This window comes from Beta vulgaris, chromosome 5 (genome assembly GCF_026745355.1).
Source record: "Beta vulgaris subsp. vulgaris cultivar EL10 chromosome 5, EL10.2, whole genome shotgun sequence".
Classification (NCBI taxonomy): Eukaryota; Viridiplantae; Streptophyta; class Magnoliopsida; order Caryophyllales; family Amaranthaceae; genus Beta; species Beta vulgaris.
The window spans coordinates 20,224,434-20,244,307 of record NC_079206.1 but is presented as its reverse complement, the minus strand read 5'-3'; positions in this window follow the sequence as shown (position 1 = coordinate 20,244,307).

Genomic DNA, 19,874 nt, shown 5'->3' with positions numbered 1-19,874 from the left:
GAGAAAAGCTATATGCAGCCCTAAGGGCGGTATATAAGAAGCTAGAAATGAAAAGGGAAATTCTCACTGGTACCATCCAACTATCGACTTTTCTCAATGGTAGGCATTATTCTTTTACCTTCCCAATGGTATCACTATGTTTATGACTTCTTAATTAAATTGATTTTTTTATTAAAAATAAGTTAAAATTATTAATGGCTATAAAGTAGAAATACAATCCTACCCATTATCTTAACTTTTTCTCCTATAATTCAATATCCCAACGATTCATCACATTCCAATTAACAGAGGAAGGTCCAATTTTGATGAGGATGAATTTTTGGTGTTGGGTAGTGCGTATGGTAGCCAAGTATTAGATTAGGGTAAATATACTTTTTTTTTAATATTTATTAGTTACTTTTAAAGTTTAGCCTAATTTCTATTAACAATAAAACACTTTACATAAAAAGTCATAAATATAGTGGTATTATTGAGAAGATAATAAAAAAAATGTCTACCTTTGAGAAAAGTCGATAGTTAGATGGTACTAGTGAGAATTTCCCAAATGAAAATATATTGCATTAATTGATCATTTATTACATTAGTTGATGCAAAAAAAATTTATAAATTCACAACTTATTTCCATTTTAAGTAGTGTATTTATGTCTTATATGCAACCCTAAGGGCTGCATATAGCATAATCCATTTTTTTTAACTGGTTTTTTTTTTCTGAATTTGGGGTACAGCTGTACCCCGTGTCCCCTTCTAGGTCCGCCACTGTCATGAACTCAAAACACATTTGCGTGAACAGTAGTATATACAATGTAATTATATAATCACTAGTTTGCGCTTTTATTTTCAGTTTTTATTTCACTTTCTTGTTTTGTTGAATAAATTAATATCTCTTTATGAGATCTCTTCAAACCCTATTATGGGGTTTTTAGTCTCTGTTGTGGAGATCTCCTTCTCCCCTATGGGAGTTGTGAGTGTAGTTTTTTTGTTTTTAGGTATGAGAAATTGTTCTTATTGGTTGAAGTTCGAGACTCAACATGAAGGTATTGGAATCTCGGATGCGGTTAACATGGTTCGATCAAGAATTCTCTTCCCAAACTATGTCAGAATGATAGACTTCCTCTTCAATAGCTGTTTGATTCTGCAAATACAAGGGGGCTGCACTATATTGCTCAATTTGGTTCATTATAGTTTCTTCGAAGACAAATTTGATTTAATCTTGTTTAATTGTATCTTGTTTTTCTTTAATATCTATTGTAGATGTCGTTTGACCTTCAATTAATGAAATTTCTCTTTCCAAAAAAAAATATAATCACTAGTTTAAAAATAGGCACTTCAATTTGAGTTTAATTATTCAAATAGCCAAACACAAAGCACAATTGCAGGAATCCCTAAACCAAAATTTTAACGCTAAGTCGGGAAACACAAAACATATTCACATTATATGAAAACAAGAAATATTCTTTTTCAAAAATAATTAAAGGTTCATGAAAGTTACTGTTGTTGCTCTTCTGATTCCCGCGAGAGGCGTAGAGGGAACCGTCATCAACGTGCGAGGGAAGGGTGGGGGTCGTGAACAGTAGGCGACGGGGAGGGTGGGGGTCGTCAATCGTGAGTAACAGGCGATGGGGTACCTGATAAGGTCGACGGTGTAGCGTGGGGTAGAGGTGTCAAAAACTGGGCCGACCCACGGGTGAACCCGCATGCGACCCAGACCCAACATGTTCCGAGCCGAGAGTGGTCGGTTGGAAAGCCGACCCATTCCGACCCAGTGTTCACCCGTGCCCAGTTTAACCCGTGGAATTAGTAACCCAACCTGAGTTGGGCCGATCCAGTTTTACCCGTACCCAGTTGCACCCGTGAATAACGACCCAGACCCAACCTGTTTCCGACCCAAAATGACCCGCACCCAACTTCACCCGCCAATGACCCAGTTAAACCCACCCAGTTATCACCCAACCCGTTATCACCCAACCAGTTACCACCCAACCCAGTTGTGACCCAACCCAGCTATCACCGACCCAGTTGTGACCCAACCCAGCTATCACCGACCCAGTTGTGACCCAACCCAGCTATCACCGACCCAGTTGTGACCCAACCCAGCTATCACCGACCCAGTTTCGACCCAACCCTGTTAGCACCCGACCCAACTAAACCCGACTCAATACCATTCCGACCCAACACCATTTATTTGTTTTTGGGGTGCAAGACCGAAGACGTATAAGATTACCATTTATTTCAAGTTTTATCTTTCTTTTATTTTTTTAAAAATCGATGGAACACATTTTTTGATTTTTCTGACAAGTACATTAATATTTGGAGTAGTTCTCGATTAGGCGGAGATGAAACACATAGTTTCTGTTGTTAGACATGCATTTAAGCCATGACTTCCGTACACCATAGGGCATAATCCATAAGGTATCTTAATTCTTAACCTCCAACTTTTTTTTAATTTATGTAAATAGTTGAATTGAATTAATCATTATGTACATTTTCAGCCCATTTATATTTGGAACGTGTTTGAACAAGTGTGTTTGAACGTGTTCATTATGTACATTTTCAGCCCATTTTCAGCCCATTTATATTATCCATAAGACTTACTTAATGTTTGAACGTGTTCGGTCCTTGTTACTTAATGTTTTAATGTCTAATAAAGAAATAGTGAAGACGTCTCTCTCTAACGATCAAACATTTGTTTTACTTAGTATTTAGGATTTTTTGTCAGAAAGTACCTTATAAATATCACTTTTTGTGAAAAAGTACCTTATATAAAAAATGTTGTGAACAAGTACCTTTTACCAACTTTTTTGTTGTAACTTAGCACCTTTTGCCGGATTCTGAGCATTGACCAAAAATTCCGGCGTTGACCAGATCACGTGCGAAGCACGTGATCATTAACTGAACCAAAAAACCCCCCAAATTCCCCAAAAAAACCCGATAAAACCCCAAACCCCATTTTAACCCAATTTTCCCCCCAAAATTCGTTTCTCTCTCTCCTTCTCTCTTCTATGCAACGGCATCATCATTGAATGCAGGTATTGAATTGAAGGCAACTTGCAGAAGACATTGATTGGAAAGGTTATTGGGTGGTTGGTGAACTTAATATTACTTAGGGTTAACAAAGTAAGTTTTTTTTGCTAAAAAAGTCTGTAATTTTTTTTCCTTATTCATCCTCACTTTCTTACTTTCTTCTTCTTGTCGTTTTCAATGGGTAAAGAAGATGGTGGTCCTGTAAAGCAACAAATTCGAGACAAAAAGGACAGGTTTACAGTAGTTCAAAGGCCAAGGTAAGTTTTTTGATAATTTAAATTTTTGGTGTTTGCAATTTAAAAATAAAAGCTGAATGGTAGATTCTTAGGTTTTGTTTGTTTATTTTGATTCAGGTTTAATGGTAGAGTAAACATATATTATCCTTGGTATAAGTTAATGGCACCTGTTAACATTCATTTGTACTATGGGGGAAGATTTGTCACGAATGTGAAGAGGAAGAAAACAACTTATGAACCTGGGCCTGGGAATTTTTATGGAATTAGCTTGCACAGTAGAGTAGAGGAAGTATGTTACTTTGAATTTGTGGATTGGATTAAGAATGGATTAAAATTCACAGATGTTGGACAGATTTGGTTTAGGAGGAGGGTTGTACATTATTTAATGGAAGAAAGGAGATAAGGGATGATGGTGATATCCCTGAGTTTCTTAATGCTCCTGAGCCAAATGGAGCATACTATTTGTATGTGACTCATTGTGAAGAAGGGGATAGAAATGCTGATGAGGGGGAGAGTAGTGATGAGGGGAAGGGTACTTATAGGAGAGTTAAAGGAAAGTCAAAAGGACCTTCACAGTCAACAGGGGGTCCACAAAAAGATGGGAAAGTGGTCCCCACATCCAAAGTTGCTAACCCTACACAGAAAAAAACCTCACCTACAAAAACAGTGAGTAAGGACAAAACAAAGCAGCCCCAACCTTTACCTCTTTCCAGCTCAAAACAAACAAAAAAACAGCAGCCATACAGCAGATCTAGAATAAACACTAGGTCAGGGAGGTGGAGAAATTATTATCCAGAGGGTTTGGAAGCTGAGGGTCAGGCAGTAGGTTCAGTTGGTGAGGGCCAGGAAGTGGGTGCAAGTCAGGTTGTGGGTGAGGGTGAACAACTGGGTGAGGGTCAACAAGTGGGTGAAAGTGAGCTTGTGGGTGAGGGTGAACATCTGGGTGAGGGTGAAGATTTAAATGAGGGTGGTTCATGGGAATCTGATGAGGAAGATAGTGATGTAGTGTTAAGTGAGGGTGACTTTGAAGATGAAAGTGATGATGACATATTTGCTGAATATGTTGATTTTGGTATAAGTGAGAGGGTCACAAGGAGCTTAGGTGGTGTTGAAGGTAGTTTGTTAGGAAGAGAGGCAGTTGAGGAGGATGATTTGAACATCCAATTGTTAGATGAAGAGGATCTGAATGATGATGATGATGATGAGGTGGCTAGCTTAGGTGAATCTGATGAGGAGCTAGGGTCAAATTACTCTGTGTTCAACCCTGCAGTTGATTTCAAGGGGAAAATCAACTTGACTTTGGGACTCAAGTTTCCTTCCAGTGACTGTTTTAGGAAGGCACTAAGGTACCATGCCATTGACAGGGGCTACAACTACTACTTTCTGCATAACAATAAGAGGAGAGTGAGTGTGTATTGTGTGAATAGATGTGAGTGTGAGTGGAAGAACAATAAAAGGGTGAGGTGCACATGTAAAGGGAAGAAGTGCAACTTTAAGGTTCATTGCAAGCAAGTGAAGGGTGAGGCTACATTCCAAATCAAGAGCATTAGGTTAGAGCATACATGTGGTAGGCAACATGAGAACAACAAAGTCACTTCACAGTACTTGGCTGAGAGGTTCTTAGATGAGTGGAGGGATACACCATCTTGGAAGTTGGTTGAGTTTATGAAAAGGGCAAGGAGGGTGACTGGTGTGCAGCTTGGGTATTTAAGTGCTATTATGCTAGGCAAATAGCAATGAAGATGATTCATGGGGATGCAAGTGAGCAATATGGGAAGGTTTGGGACTATGCTGAGGCCATCAAGCTGCATAATCCTGGTTCCACAGCAGTGGTTAAGGTGACAGGGGTTGAAGATGGTACCCCTTGCTTTCAGAGATTGTACATCTGCCTGCAGCCTTGTAAGGAAGGCTTTATGGCAGGTTGCAGGCCCATTATAGGGGTGGATGGTTGCCACCTTAGAGGCCCATACCCAGGCATTTGTCTAACTGCAGTAGCCAAGGATGGGAACAACAACCTGTTTCCAGTGGCTTGGGCTATTGTGGAAGTGGAAAATGGAGACACTTGGGCCTGGTTTCTGGAGCTTCTTGTGAAGGACATTGAGAGTGTAGCACATAATGTCACATGGGTTAGAGAGGGCACAGCTTCAGACATCACATACATGTCTGACAGGCAAAAGGTAGTTTTATCTCTTTACATTGCTTTGTGAATTAATTTTGCTAATTGCTTTTGCTAATTCCTTTTGTTAATTCATTTTGGTAGGGCTTGGTGGATGCTTTCAACAAAGTAGTCCCAAATGCAGAGGTGAGGTTCTGCTGTAGACACATTTGGGCTAACTTCAAACAAAAATTTCCAGAGAGTTATACAGACAATCATTTTGGAAAGCAGCAAGAGCATCTACAAAGGTTAGTGCATGCTTTAATTGCCTTTAAATATCATTTTGATTCATGATATAGCTTAGTGATTATTTTTATTTTGCAAATGGCAGTGGCATTTTGAGTGTGAGATGGCCTCCATTAAGTTGTTGTCCACTGATGCACATAAGTACCTAGCTGATATTCCACCTTGCCATTGGTCTAGGCATGCTTTCACAACTAGGTCTAAGTCTGGTATGGTTCTTAACAATGCTTGTGAGAGTTTTAATGCTGTTATTAGGGATGCTAGGACAAAACCTATATTATCCATGATGGAATGGATGAGAAGGTATGTAATGAAGAGGTGTAGTGCAAAAAGAAAATGGATTAAAAAACTTTAAGGGAGTGATTATGCCTTCAGTTGAGAAAATGCTTGAGAAGGCTGCTGACCAGGTTAGGAATTGTGATGTTGCTCAGGCAGATGTATGGGAGTTTGAGGTGGACCACTTGTCAACTGGGGAGTCATATGTTGTGAATTTAGAGAAAAAAAATGTGGCTGTTTTAGATGGGACTTGTTGGGGATCCCCTGTTATCATGCTTTGGCATGTATTGTGAGGCAAAGGCTCAATGTTGAGGACTATGTGCATCAGGCTTACCATGTCTCCACCTATTCTAAGACATATGCCCCTGCATTTCACCCCATGCCTGGACACAATGAATGGCCCAAGACTAACTTACAACCACCTGCACCCCCACCTTTTAGAAAAATGCCAGGAAGGCCTAAGCTAAAGAAAAGAATAAAAGAGCCAGGTGAAGGTCAGGGTGAAGGCCAAGAGAGGGGAAAGTTGTTGGTTGTAAGGGCAAAAAAGAAAAATGCATGTAGTCATTGTGGTGGTTTGGGTCATTACAAGAACACATGTAAGAATCCACCCAAACCAGTTGAACCTCCAAAAGGCAAGACTGGAAGGCCAAGGAAAGATCCATCTGCTCCACCTGCCAAGAAGCAAAGAACAGCTCCAACTCAGCAACAAGAACAAGCAACAGCAGCTCCAGTGCATCCACATCAACCACAACAGCATGATTTCTCTTCTCAAGCTAGCAGTTCAGCTGGTCCTTCATGCATTTCAATGGGTGCAAACTTCAATTCAAGCATAATGTAGCTGCTGTTTTAAGTCTATTAATGTACTGAACATCTCTTTTGGCTTTTGATTTCAAGTTTGTAATGAACAAACACATGCTTATTGTGTTAGGCTATGGTCATTTTTTGTTAAAACAGTTAGTTAATGATGCAATATAAGTTATTTGTTTGCATTCAGTTAGTATTTGTCAATTGTTGTGAATGGTTGTTCAATGTACTCAAACAAACAGAACAGATAGTCAAACAAAACCTTAACTTATCATAGAAGATGTGACAAATATCACAACATTGGTACATCAATTCCTTAGATCAAACTACATTCTCCCCATCCCATCCCATTACATTGCTATTACCCATCCATTACATTGCTATTATAACAACAACCTATCCTAACCTAATAACTTAGAAACAGTAAAGCTAACAACAAGTGCAACAACACATGCTATGATAACAACAACCCCCAAGTTTTGTTGTGGAGCTTCCACAGTCCTCTTCACCTTATCCATTTTTTTCTTTGCCTTCAACAATTCATCAGCAAGCCTGTTTTTTTCATGTTCAACAAACACAAATTTTGCCTTCAACACATTCATTTCAGTTGCCAATCTCTGTTTCTCACCAACAAGTACATTGGTCACTTCTTTTTGCCAACTACATGGCTCTTCATCAATCCACTCAAAAAAATTGCACCCCTTGTGCCCTGTCTCGAAATTGTAGAACTTACAAGCCAAAAACTTCCTTCCTGGGTTGTCATGAGTCCAAGAAGTCTTCTTTGCAGCTCTAATCCCACAGTTACACCTTCGTTCATGTTGAGAAGAAGAAGACATGATGACTTGCCCAAATTCTCCCAAAAACCCTAACTTTTCGCAAATTCTCCTGTACTAACTACAACACCAAATTAAAAAGAGGAGGAAGAAGTGATAATGGAAATTAGATAGTGTAAGTGTGAATTGTAATTTGGGGAAAATTTAATTGGTAATGGAAGAACACAGAAGAGAGAAGGAGAGAGAGAAACGAATTTTGGGGGGAAAATTGGGTTAAAATGGGGTTTGGGGTTTTATCGGGTTTTTTTGGGGAATTTGGGGGGTCTTTTGGTTCAGTTAATGATCACGTGCTTCGCACGTGGTCTGGTCAACGCCGGAATTTTTGGTCAATGCTCAGAATCCGGCAAAAGGTGCTAAGTTACAACAAAAAAGTTGGTAAAAGGTACTTGTTCACAACATTTTTTATATAAGGTACTTTTTCACAAAAAGTGATATTTATAAGGTACTTTCTGACAAAAAATCCTAGTATTTAATAAATATTAGAAATAAAATAAATAAAATTAGACTTAAAGTATTAAATAAAAAAAATATATAAAATTAAAATTGAACAAAAACTGCCATTAATCATTCCAAGCTTCCAACATCATTACAAAATCAGCAACCCTAATATAAAAGGGGCAACATCCATTACATCCATTAATCATTACAAACATTAGACCTTTACAACATTCCCTAATACCCAACAAGTTAGATTATCATTACTAATAAGCAAAAATACATAATGATCATCATTTACATGGCCCAACAAAGCAGCAAAAATTAGTACAAAAAATTCCAATATCCTACCAAGGCAGCCACTAATACGCCCCTCGAACAAGCAGAAAAGAGAGATCTTCGGGATCCTCCATCTCATTGATGGGGCTCATTGGTATCTCATGACCTTCATCAATGAGAGTGTGTTCCCATGTTTCAAAAACTTGGTATCGGGTGAATTCTCCATCTTCACCCTCTACATAAATCTCCAAGTCATCCTTGCTAACACCACGACCAACCTCCAAGACACCACCACCAGCATGTACCCCACCACCAACAGCATGTACCCCACCACCACCAGCCTGCACCCCAACACCACCAGCATGTACCCCACCACCGACAGCCTCTAAACCACATACTATCACTTTTGTAAACACATTTTCTTTAGGGTCTTTTTTTCCTTCCTCACTAAGTCGTCTACATTTCTGTCTTAGAGATCTCCTACAACCCCCCTCTCATAAATCACCTTACCCTTACCTTTGTCCAATTTTGCACTTGATGTACCTGAAATTATAAACTCAAAAATTTCTAAATAAAAGAAAATATTAAAAATAAATACCAAAGACAGATTTTTGAGAGAAATAAGGCAGCAAAAAAGAATAAAATATCTAAAACATTTGGTATAAAAAATAGCTCTCAGGTACAAATTTCACCTCATCATCGAGCACTCGACTCTAATTGACAACACAACTTAACACGACAAGAAAGCCAGCAAAGAGACACAAGCATCATCAATACCAACCAAGTATGTATCATATTCAATTAAGGCAGCAACAGAAATGAGAGATGCATTGTGACACTAAGGGCAAAACAAGTGTGTAAAGTTAAATGTTGGCAAAAAAAGTCGCTAACAACCATAGGGCAAAGGTGGAAGACAAGAGAAAGAACAACTACAGCTCTCAGGTACAAATTTCACCTCATCATCGAGCACTCGACTCTAATTGACAACACAACTTAACACAACCAAGAAAGCGCAGCAAAGTGACACAAGCATCAACAATACCAACCAAGTATGTATCATGTTCAATGAAGGCAGCAACAAAAATTAAGAGATGCATTGTGACACTAAGGGCAAAACAAGTGTGTAAAGTTAAATGTAGGCAAAAAAAGTCGCTAACAACCATAGGGCAAAGGTGGAAGACAAGAGAAGAACAACTACAGCTCTCAGGTACAAATTTCACCTCATCATCGAGCACTCGACTCTAATTGACAACACAACTTAACACAACAAGAAAGCCAGCAAAGTGACACAAGCATCAACAATACCAAGCAAGTATGTATCATGTTCAATGAAGGCAGCAACAAAAATTTAGAGATGCATTGTGACACTAAGGGCAAAACAAGTGTGTAAAGTTAAATGTAGGCAAAAAAAGTCGCTAACCATAGGACTCCAATTATCTTTGCGCAAGGGACATTAATTTATTAAGCAAAAGGATATTGAACAACTAAACCAAACCCAAAATACAACCATCAACAATGGGCCAAAACAAAAACCAGCAAACCACCATCACCAAAACAGCCATCAACAATAGGCCAAAACAAAACCAGCAAACCACCATCACCAAAACAGCCATCAACAATAGGCCAAAACAAAAACCAGCAACAAACCATCACCAAAACAGCCATCAACAATAGGCCAAAACAAAAACCAGCAACAAACCATCACCAAAACAGCCATCAACAATAAGCCAAAACAAAAACCAGCAAACCACCATCACCAAAACAGCCATGAAGGCATGAACCATCAAACAAAAACATCACAGTTTAAGGGATTGAATCATAATCAATATCAAAAGGTCCGTATCCTTAACAACCTCAAGAGACTCCTCATCCTCATCCTTAGAATAACCAAATATCCAATTTTGGCAAGTCACTATAGCCTCAACATTTTTGGGCAGCAAACGTGTGCGGTACTTTGTTAAAATTCTGCCCCCCATACTAAATGAAGACTCGGAAGCCACAGATGTAATGGGAATAGCCAAAACATCTCTAGCCATCCGAGCCACAATAGGATAAACAGTCACATGAGATTTCCAAAAAGCCAAAACATCAAAGTGGTCATCTTGGTCAGGAGGAACATGTGGGGCATTGAAATATGATTCCATATCATTTTCAACACCCCTACTAGCAGCAACATTGGCACCAAAACTCTAAAAAACAGCAAAGTAAATAGTATATCACTAAACTATTCCCAAACAGCAATCACTAATAGATTAAAATGATACACATAATAGCCAACCTTTCCTAAATTGGCCTTCTTAAATGGACGGGCAAGTGACCTTGCAAAACTTGGAGTGGAGGACTCAGAAGCGGTAGTCACAGAAGATGTAGTGGAAGAAGATTGTAGGTGAGAATAAACAGTAGCATAGTGCATATACAACTCACTAAAAGCATCAACAGCTTCTTTAACCTTACCATTAAGATCTTCAGGCAAATAAACAGTAGCATACAACTCATGAACAAAGTGTTTTTGTAATATCATAAAACGGTTCAAGAAAATCACAAACATTTTGGACAGTTTCCCATTCAAAATCACTTAAAGAAACATCTAAACCATGCTCAAGCAAACAATACCTATCTACAGCCTCCCTAGCTTCTAAACACCTACGAAGCATAAGAAAAGTAGAATTCCAACGAGTACGAACATCACCAATTAACAAACCAGAAAAACCAGTGTTGACATACTTAACACAATCATCAAACCTCTCTTTCCTAATGTTCGAATAAGAAACATATGAAACAACTTGTTTAATGGTTTAGGGAAGGTTTAAGAATGTTCCAGATCTCCCATTAAAAAAACAGTCACATAATGAATTTATTATTCAATTCAATATAAAAGAATTTATTCAATTTAATATACAATTATAATTATTATAACAAAATAAATGTTCCAGATCTCACATTTAGGGTTTAGGGCAGGTTTAAGAATGTTTACAAAATGTATGTTCAGATCTCACATAAAAAAAACAGTCGCATTATGAATTAATTAATCAATTTAATATAAAAGAATTGATTCAATTTAGTACACAATTATAACTATTTTTACAAATTTATGTTCCATATCTCACATAAAAAAAACAGTCATGTAATAAATTTATTCAATTTAATATAAAAGAATTGATTCAATATAGTATACATTTATAATTGTTTTAACAAAATGTATGTTCAAAATCTCACATAAAAAAAACAGTCACATTATGAATTAATTAATTAATTTAATATAAAAGAATTGGTTTAATTTAATATACAATTTTAATTATTTTACAAAATGTATGTTCCATATCTCACATAAAAAAAACAGTCATGTAATGAATTTATTCAATTTAATACAAAATAATTGATTCAATTTAGTATACATTTATAATTATTTTTACAAAATGTATGTTCAAAATCTCACATAAAAAACAGTCACATTATGAATTAATTAATCAATTTAATATAAAAGAATTGGTTCAATTTAATATACAATTTTAATTATTTTACAAAATGTATGTTCCATATCTCACATAAAAAAAAACAGTCATGTAATGAATTATTCAATTTAATACAAAATAATTGATTCAATTTAGTATACATTTATAATTATTTTTACAAAATGTATGTTGAAAATCTCACATAAAAAACAGTCACATTATGAATTAATTAATCAATTTAATATAAAAGAATGGTTCAATTTATATACAATTTTAATTATTTTCCAAAATGTATGTTCCATTCTCACATAAAAAACAGTCATATAAATAGGGTTTAGGGTTTAGGGTTTAGGTTTATGTTTAGGTTTAGGGTTGGGTTTAGGGTTTTATACCCAACCCTAAACTCAAACCCTAAACTCAAACCCTAAAAAAAACCCTAAACTCTAGACCTAAACAGAAACCTAAACTCAAACCCTAAACAAAAACCCTAAGCTCTAGACCTAAATAGAAACCCTAAACACAAACCCTAAACAATCAAAACCCTAAACAGTCAGCCCTAAATCGTCAAGCCCTAAACCCTAGTCAAGCCCTAAATAGTCAAGCCCTAAACCCAAATACAAAGCTCAAAAGACAGTCCAAACTCCATATGTCCAATATAAACAAGCACCCAGAAAAAAGCCCAAAACACAATGCCCAAAACTTGCACCCAGAAAACAGGAACATACATGAACTAATGAACAGAACTTATGAACCCAGAACACAAACCCTAGATCATTTTATTATTTAACATAAATAAATGTTATTAATTTTATTATTCAATTTAAGTAAAAGTGTAAAATCCGAGGCTAGATCTAGAACACAAACCTAGATGATTTTATTATTCAGATTCACATAAAAAAACTAATTATGATTGTTATATATAATTATAATTATTATAATTAAATGAAGAATAATACAAAGGCAAATAAAAGGCAAACGCAAACATGGCTTTGTAACATACAATGGCAAATTCAGATCTCACATTTTCCGTACATAAATAAAAGGCAAAATAATACAAAAAAAGATAGAAAAAAAAATCACTATGAAGAACTGAACTTGAAAAACAGTAGCAAACATGGCAAAAGATCCCAGAATAATCTAGATCTGGACACAAAAAAAAACAAGTAAAGTTCAAAAAAAAGTATAGATATCAGATCTCACATATTAAAATACTCACATTCACAATTTCACATTAAATTATAATTATGATTTATGAAGTTCCAGGTCTGATTTTAAGGCAAAATAAAAGGCAAACATGGTTTTGTAACATACAAAGGCAAATTCAGATCTCACATTTTCCGTATATAAATAAAAGGCAAAATAATACAAAAAAGATAAAAAAAAATCACTATGAACAACTGAACTTGAAAAACAGTAGCAAACATGGCAAAAGATCACAAAATAATCTAGATCTGGACACAAAAAAAACAAGTAAAGTTCAAAAAAAAAAAAGTATAGATATCAGATCTCACATAGTAACATACTCACATTCACAATTTCACATTAAATTATAATTATGATTTATGAAGTTCCACATAAAAAAAACTTAAAAACATAGTCACATAGACACATACTCACAATCTCACATATTCCGTAAAAATAAAAGTAAAATAATACAAAAAAAGATATTCCGAAAAAGTAAAATAGTAAAAAACTAAACTTTACTGAAATAGCAAACATGGAAAAAAAATCTCACAATCTAGATCTCACATATTCCGTAAAAAACTGAAATAGCAAACATGGAAAAAAAATCCTAAAATAATCTAGATCTGGAAAAAAAAAACAAGTAAAGGTAAAAAAAAATATAGATCTCAAACAAATGTCACATGATATTCCGAAAATAGTATAGATATCAGATCTCACATAAAAAAACTTAAAAACATAGTCACATACTCACAATCTCACATATTCCGTATAAAAATAAAAAGTAAAATAATACAAAAAAAAATACAAAAATAAATCACTACGAAGAACTGAAGTTGAAAAAAAAGTAACAAACATGGAAAAAAGATCCCAAAATAATCTAGATCTGGACAAAAAAAACAAGTAAAGTTAAAAAAAAAGTATAGATCTCAAACACATGTCACATGATATTTCGAAAATAGTATAGATATCAGATCTGTAACATACTCACATTCACAATTTCAAGTAAAATAATAAAAAAATCAAGATCTTCAAAAAAAAACAAGTAAAATTAAAAACAAACATCATATTCCAGTAAATCTGCAAACTGGACCAGCATATATTCCCACAATCACATGCAAGTGCAGATCTTCCTAAATCTAGAAAAAAAACGAAAACGAGAACTCTAGGAAAAAGAAAACTAACCTGGTGGTTGCGACATAATTTTTTGAAGAATAAAATTGCGTTTTTTTTTTTTTTTTGCTTTATTTTGCTTCTTCTTGGACGAAAGCTTTGTTTTTTTATGATCTTCACTTCTTAACAGCTTCAGCAATCAGCCTTACTGCTTAGCCTTAAGTCTTCAACCTTCTGAGCGTGTGAAACCCGAATAAGAGAGACTATTACCCCAATCTACAATTTACAAATAAAGAGTGAAACCGTAATAAGAGAGAGGAGAGACTGAGAGAAAAGAAAGAAATGAAGAAAATGAGAGATTAGATCTGAGGAAGTGAGGAAGTGAGAGGATGAGAGAAAAACCTAATTCAGAGAGAAAAGCCGGAATGAGAGAAAAATGAAGTGAGGAATGAGCGTGTGTTAGAAAATTAGGTTTATATACAAGGGGCGTTAGGGGGAGGTTTAGGGTTAGATCAAGGGTTGAGATTTATCATTTATGGTTAGATCAAGGTTGAGGTTTAGGGTTAGATTAAAGGTTGAGATTTAACCATTGTTTGAATGAGTGGGTAAGATTAATTTTATGTTCATTTAGGGTTTTTAGTTAAGATTTCTGATTTTAGATTTCATTTAGAGTTCATTTAAATTTCATTTACAATTCTTTTAGACATTTAGTATTAATTTGTAAATTTGTTTAGTAATACTAATTATTAATATTATGAATTAATAAAATTACAAACTTTAGAAATATAATTACTATTTTTAATTTGAACAAGATCATTAATGTAAAATAATTATGAATGATGTTTACTAACTGTTTTAATAATTCCTACTTACTTTAAAAGTTCAATGATTAATGATGTAATTGTATTGATGTGAAAAGTTTGTGAAACAATGAAAGTTTAAATTATTAATTGTTAAGTATGAAATGCATTAATGTGTGATTATTTAAGTAATGAAATAGACGGATTTATAGTATGCTTTGATTATTGTTAAACTGTGTAATACATCGATGATCAATCGTATGATCATTTGATGGTTTTGACTTTTGATTAATGTCGAAGACAATCAATCTTAATATCTTATGATCAATTTGATTTATGTCGCTAAGCTAACTAAAAACTGTTTAAGCTTAATAGTCTATTGACTCTAATACTATAAGTTTAATAATAATCTTATGGTTGTTACTTGTTACATGTTAGTTGTTACTTGTTACTTGAATACTTATGCAATCATAAGAATAACTAAATAAGTGAATAACTAATAGAGTAATAGGCAATACTTAGGCAATAGGCCAGCTTTATGATCATTTGATTTATGTCAACCTTAACAGCTTAACTGAACGAAATTCGCTCAATGTTTCATCCTCTACTGATACAATGACATGATTATTATTTCATACTGATTATAGACCATGATCTACTTTCATAGCTTCAATATTTCATCTTCATCCTTTAGTGATATAGTGTATGATTATGTATAATCTTCTGATCTTCATATGACATATTCGATTAAGTGATTAACATTGATGATTGTTACTTGTTGAGTTGTTCCATGATAGATGAAAAGTCGAACAATTTTATAATTACAAATTAATTAAGATGCTTTCATTAATGTTTTAACGTCAACCTAATTCTTTAATTCTAACTCTTTTGTTGCTATATAGTAACTGATTCAGATTTCAGACAAAAGAGTAAGTAAGTCACTAACTAACAAAATGTTTAAGTTTAATAGTTTATTAACCCTAACACTATAAGTCTATAACTCTATAATCAATAATCCTTGTGGCTGTTTGTTGTTAGCTGTTACTTGTTACTTGTTATATGTTAGTTGTTACTTGAATACATATGCAATCATGAATAAGAATAACTAAATAACTGAATAACTAATGAGCGATACTTACTAGTTACTACTTAGTAACTTAGTCAATAGGCCAATTGCCAATAGCCAATAATGGTGAATGACCAATAATATAAGTATAATTTATAAGTCTTATTGTAGTAACATTTCAAATTAATAATAATAATATAAGTATCAAACTATTAATGATTCAATGTATTATTAAAAATTAACAATTACCCAACCACAATTCACAATATCAGTATAATTACAGATTACTATAATATACCACTATAAGTATAAAGTATAATGACTATAAGTATAATCTATACCAATATCATAATACGCCAGGAGCCGCCGGTTCGATATTTAGTCGTTCCAAGAACCAAGTCGGCAAGTCCCACCGAGATCCGATTTTGTCGACCCAACTCGAAATCCGATTTATTCTGACCCAAGTCCAAGTCATTCCGATAGTCGATTTGTTGAACACTCAATTAATTCTGAAGGTCGATTTATTCTGACGCAATTCATTCCCATATCGATTTCTTCGACCAAGTAATTCCGGAATCCGGATTATTCCGACCCAAGTTATTCCGATATCGATTTCTTTCGACCCAAGTAACCCGATTGCCAATTTCTTCCAACCCAAGTAATTCCGAAAGCCGCATTATTCCTACCCATTATTCCGATATCGATTTCTTCCGACCCAAGTAACCCGAAAGCCGATTTCTTCCAACCTTAGTAATTCCGGAAGTCGAATTATTCCGACCAAAGTTATTCCGATATCGATTCCGACCCAAGTAACCCGAAAATCGATTTCTTCCGACCAAGTCATTCCGAAACCCGATTTCTTCCGACCAAAGTTATTCCGATATCGATTTCTTCCGACCAAGTAACCCGAAAGCCGATTTCTTCCGACCCAAGTCATTCCGAAACCCGATTTCTTCCGACCCAAGTTATTCTGATATCGATTTCTTCCGGCCAAGTAACCCGAAAGCCGTTTTCTTCCGACCCAAGTCATTCCGAAACCCAATTTCTTCCGACCCAAGTTATTCCGATATCGATTTCTTCCGACCCAAGTAAACCGAAAGCCGATTTCTTCCGACCCAAGTCATTCCGAAACCTGATTTCTTCCGACCCAAGTCATTCCGAAAGCCGATTTCTTCCGACCCAAGTTATTCCGAAAGCCGATTTCTTCCGACCCAAGTAATTCCGAAAGCCGATTTCGACCGACTTCACCTTATTCCATTCCGACCCAAATTCACCCAACCCAGATACCAGCCGACCCAGTCTCACCCGACCCATTTCCGACCCAGTTCCGAGATCCTCTCACCCAGTTTCACCCGACCCAAGTTCACCCGACCCAGTTCCGACCATGACACGGTGTCACCCAGATTATTCCGACCCAAATCATTCCGACCCAGCCTGGGTCAACCCAAACCCAGCCAGTGACCCAGATTGACACCTCTAGCGTGGGGGAAAAGGGTTGGTCGTCGGTGTCGTGCGAGGAGGAGCTATGATGTGGAGGACCGACAACAGGAGCGCTGTGAGGTGAGGAATATGTGATCACCGTGACCTAGTTTTGTTGTTGGGGCCTGGGGGGTTAACCGGTTAATATTCTCAGGGATAGGTTAGTCTTTTTAACACCTTTTGATGTATTTAGTTTTTTTTGTTGTATACTTTCTCCGTTTTTCAATAGGAAAAATGGATTTTATCAGTCCCAATTAGGGGTGTTAATGAACCAGGGTGGCTCGCAAACTATTCAAGCTCGGCTCGGTCAAAGCTCAGCTCGAGAGGGCTTAGTTCGAGTTCGAGATCGGCTCGAGACTCTAACGAGCTGAGCCTGAGCTACCTTAAGCTCCGCTCGAAAGCTCGCGAGCAAGCTCGATAATATTTAATTTATTAAAAAAAATTCATTAGTGTTAAATATAGGATGAAATAATTAATAACTATTGGGAAAAATTGGTGATCTTGGGCTCTTTAATCATTAGAAAGCCAAAGTTTATACTTCATTAGATGATTTTTTTTTAAAAAACAAACCATTAAAAAACAAAAACAAAGGCAAGAATAAAAATATGATGAGAAAGATTCACATTAGTGTCAATCACGTGCAACCACTCCTTACTAATAATACATGCATACATGCTACATGAAGTCAGCAACATACCGCATACAACAAGAAGCTGAAAATTCTGCTGTCCCACATCGGTTGTTTTAACAATGATGTATGTCAAATGCTCTATAAAATAAATCCTTGATTTTTACATACACTACAGCTTGCCTATTATTTTTTGGGCTACGCAGTGAACAAAAGTTTGGATAATAAGGCCTCTAAAAAACTAAATTTTTGGGTCTTTTAAAATCTGACTTTGGAGTATATGCTTTAGTTGAACTTGGACTTCGAGCTTTTCGAGCCTAACAAACTCGAACCGAGCCATAGGTTTTGGGATCGAACTCGAGCCGAGCCTAGTATTTCAAGCTCGACGAGCTTCGAGCTCGAGCCGAGCTGCATCAAATATGTTTTCGAGCCGAGCCGAGCCTAGTCAGGTTCGATCTCGGTTCGGCACGTTAACACCCTTAGTCCCAATTTTGGGCGTCCTGACAAAAACAGTCTCAACTTTCATTTTTTATTATTCAGTCCCAACTATTGGGGATACTTTACACACGTGGACCCAGTTCACTGGTAACCTGCTACACCTATAAGTAAAAAAGTGTCCCCTTTACTAACGTTAATTTCTGAAGTTTAATAACATAACTGCCCCTCTTCTTCCCTCCTAAATATGAATTAATGGGTCTCCCCTTCCAATGTTCTTGTCTGAACAACTCTCCATTTCTCTGCAACTCCATAGCTTGAATTCACTTCAAAAAATTTGAAGCTCATAACACTTTGATTCTAATTGCGAGGATTAACACTTCGATTCTGGGAATTTTCAAGAATTTGAAGAAAGGGAGCGTTTTTAGGGTTGCGGAAATTCCAAGCGAAAGGTCGTTGCTTTGCGAAATTCGAAGGAGTGCAGGTTAGTTCCTTAGTTCTTTGTATAATTTATGTACTTCCATTTTATTTCCAATTGTTGTTGATCATCAAATTGTTGCAGAAACTTGTTGTTTTCCTCTTTTCTTGTCAAATAAATTGCTTGTTGGTTGTTGTGTGTGAAATTGTTGTGGTTGAATTGTTTTTGTTTACTGTTTAAATAGGCTTTTGTTGGTATGGATGAATATGTGTGCTTGAGGTTCTGGCATGGAGGTGTATTTAGGAAACATAAACTGGGGTATTTGGAGTATGTAGGTGGAGAAGGTAGAACTTTTAAGGTTGACCCAGATGAGTTGTGCTGGTGGTTTCTTGTTGAATTAGTGAAAAAATGTGGGAAGTATGTAGGTATTGAACATATCTTTTACTGTCTACCAGGACATAATTTGGATGTTGGTCTAAGGAGGGTGTATAATGACAAAGAAGTGCTGGAAATGGGTGCTATAGTGATGAATGAGAAGTGCATTGACTTATATGTGAAACATGAGATTGGTCAACCTGAAATAATTCATTTTTTGGAGGGCAGTCTTGAGGGAGTTCCACCTAATGAGCTCAACCTGAATGAGGCCAACAACACTAATCAGCCCACTGTTGCAGGCCCTTTGAATCAGCCCAACCTGAATGAGCCAATACAGCCCAACCCTGATCCCCTCCTTAGTCAGTCAACTGTAATTGTTGAGCAGCCCTTAATTTCCACCATACTTGGTGAGAGTACAAAACAGATTGATGATGTATTAGTTGGTCCCCACCATAAATCCACATCATCAAAAGGGCCCCCCAAAAAGCTGACCCCACACAGAAAAGTCAGTAAACCTACCAAAAAGACCCCAAATATTCCACTTAGGTGCAGTCCTAGGAAGTTGAGCAAAACAACATCCACATCAGCTAATAAACCTTCACTAGATAAGCCTGCAATCATCATTACACCTTCTGAATTCATGA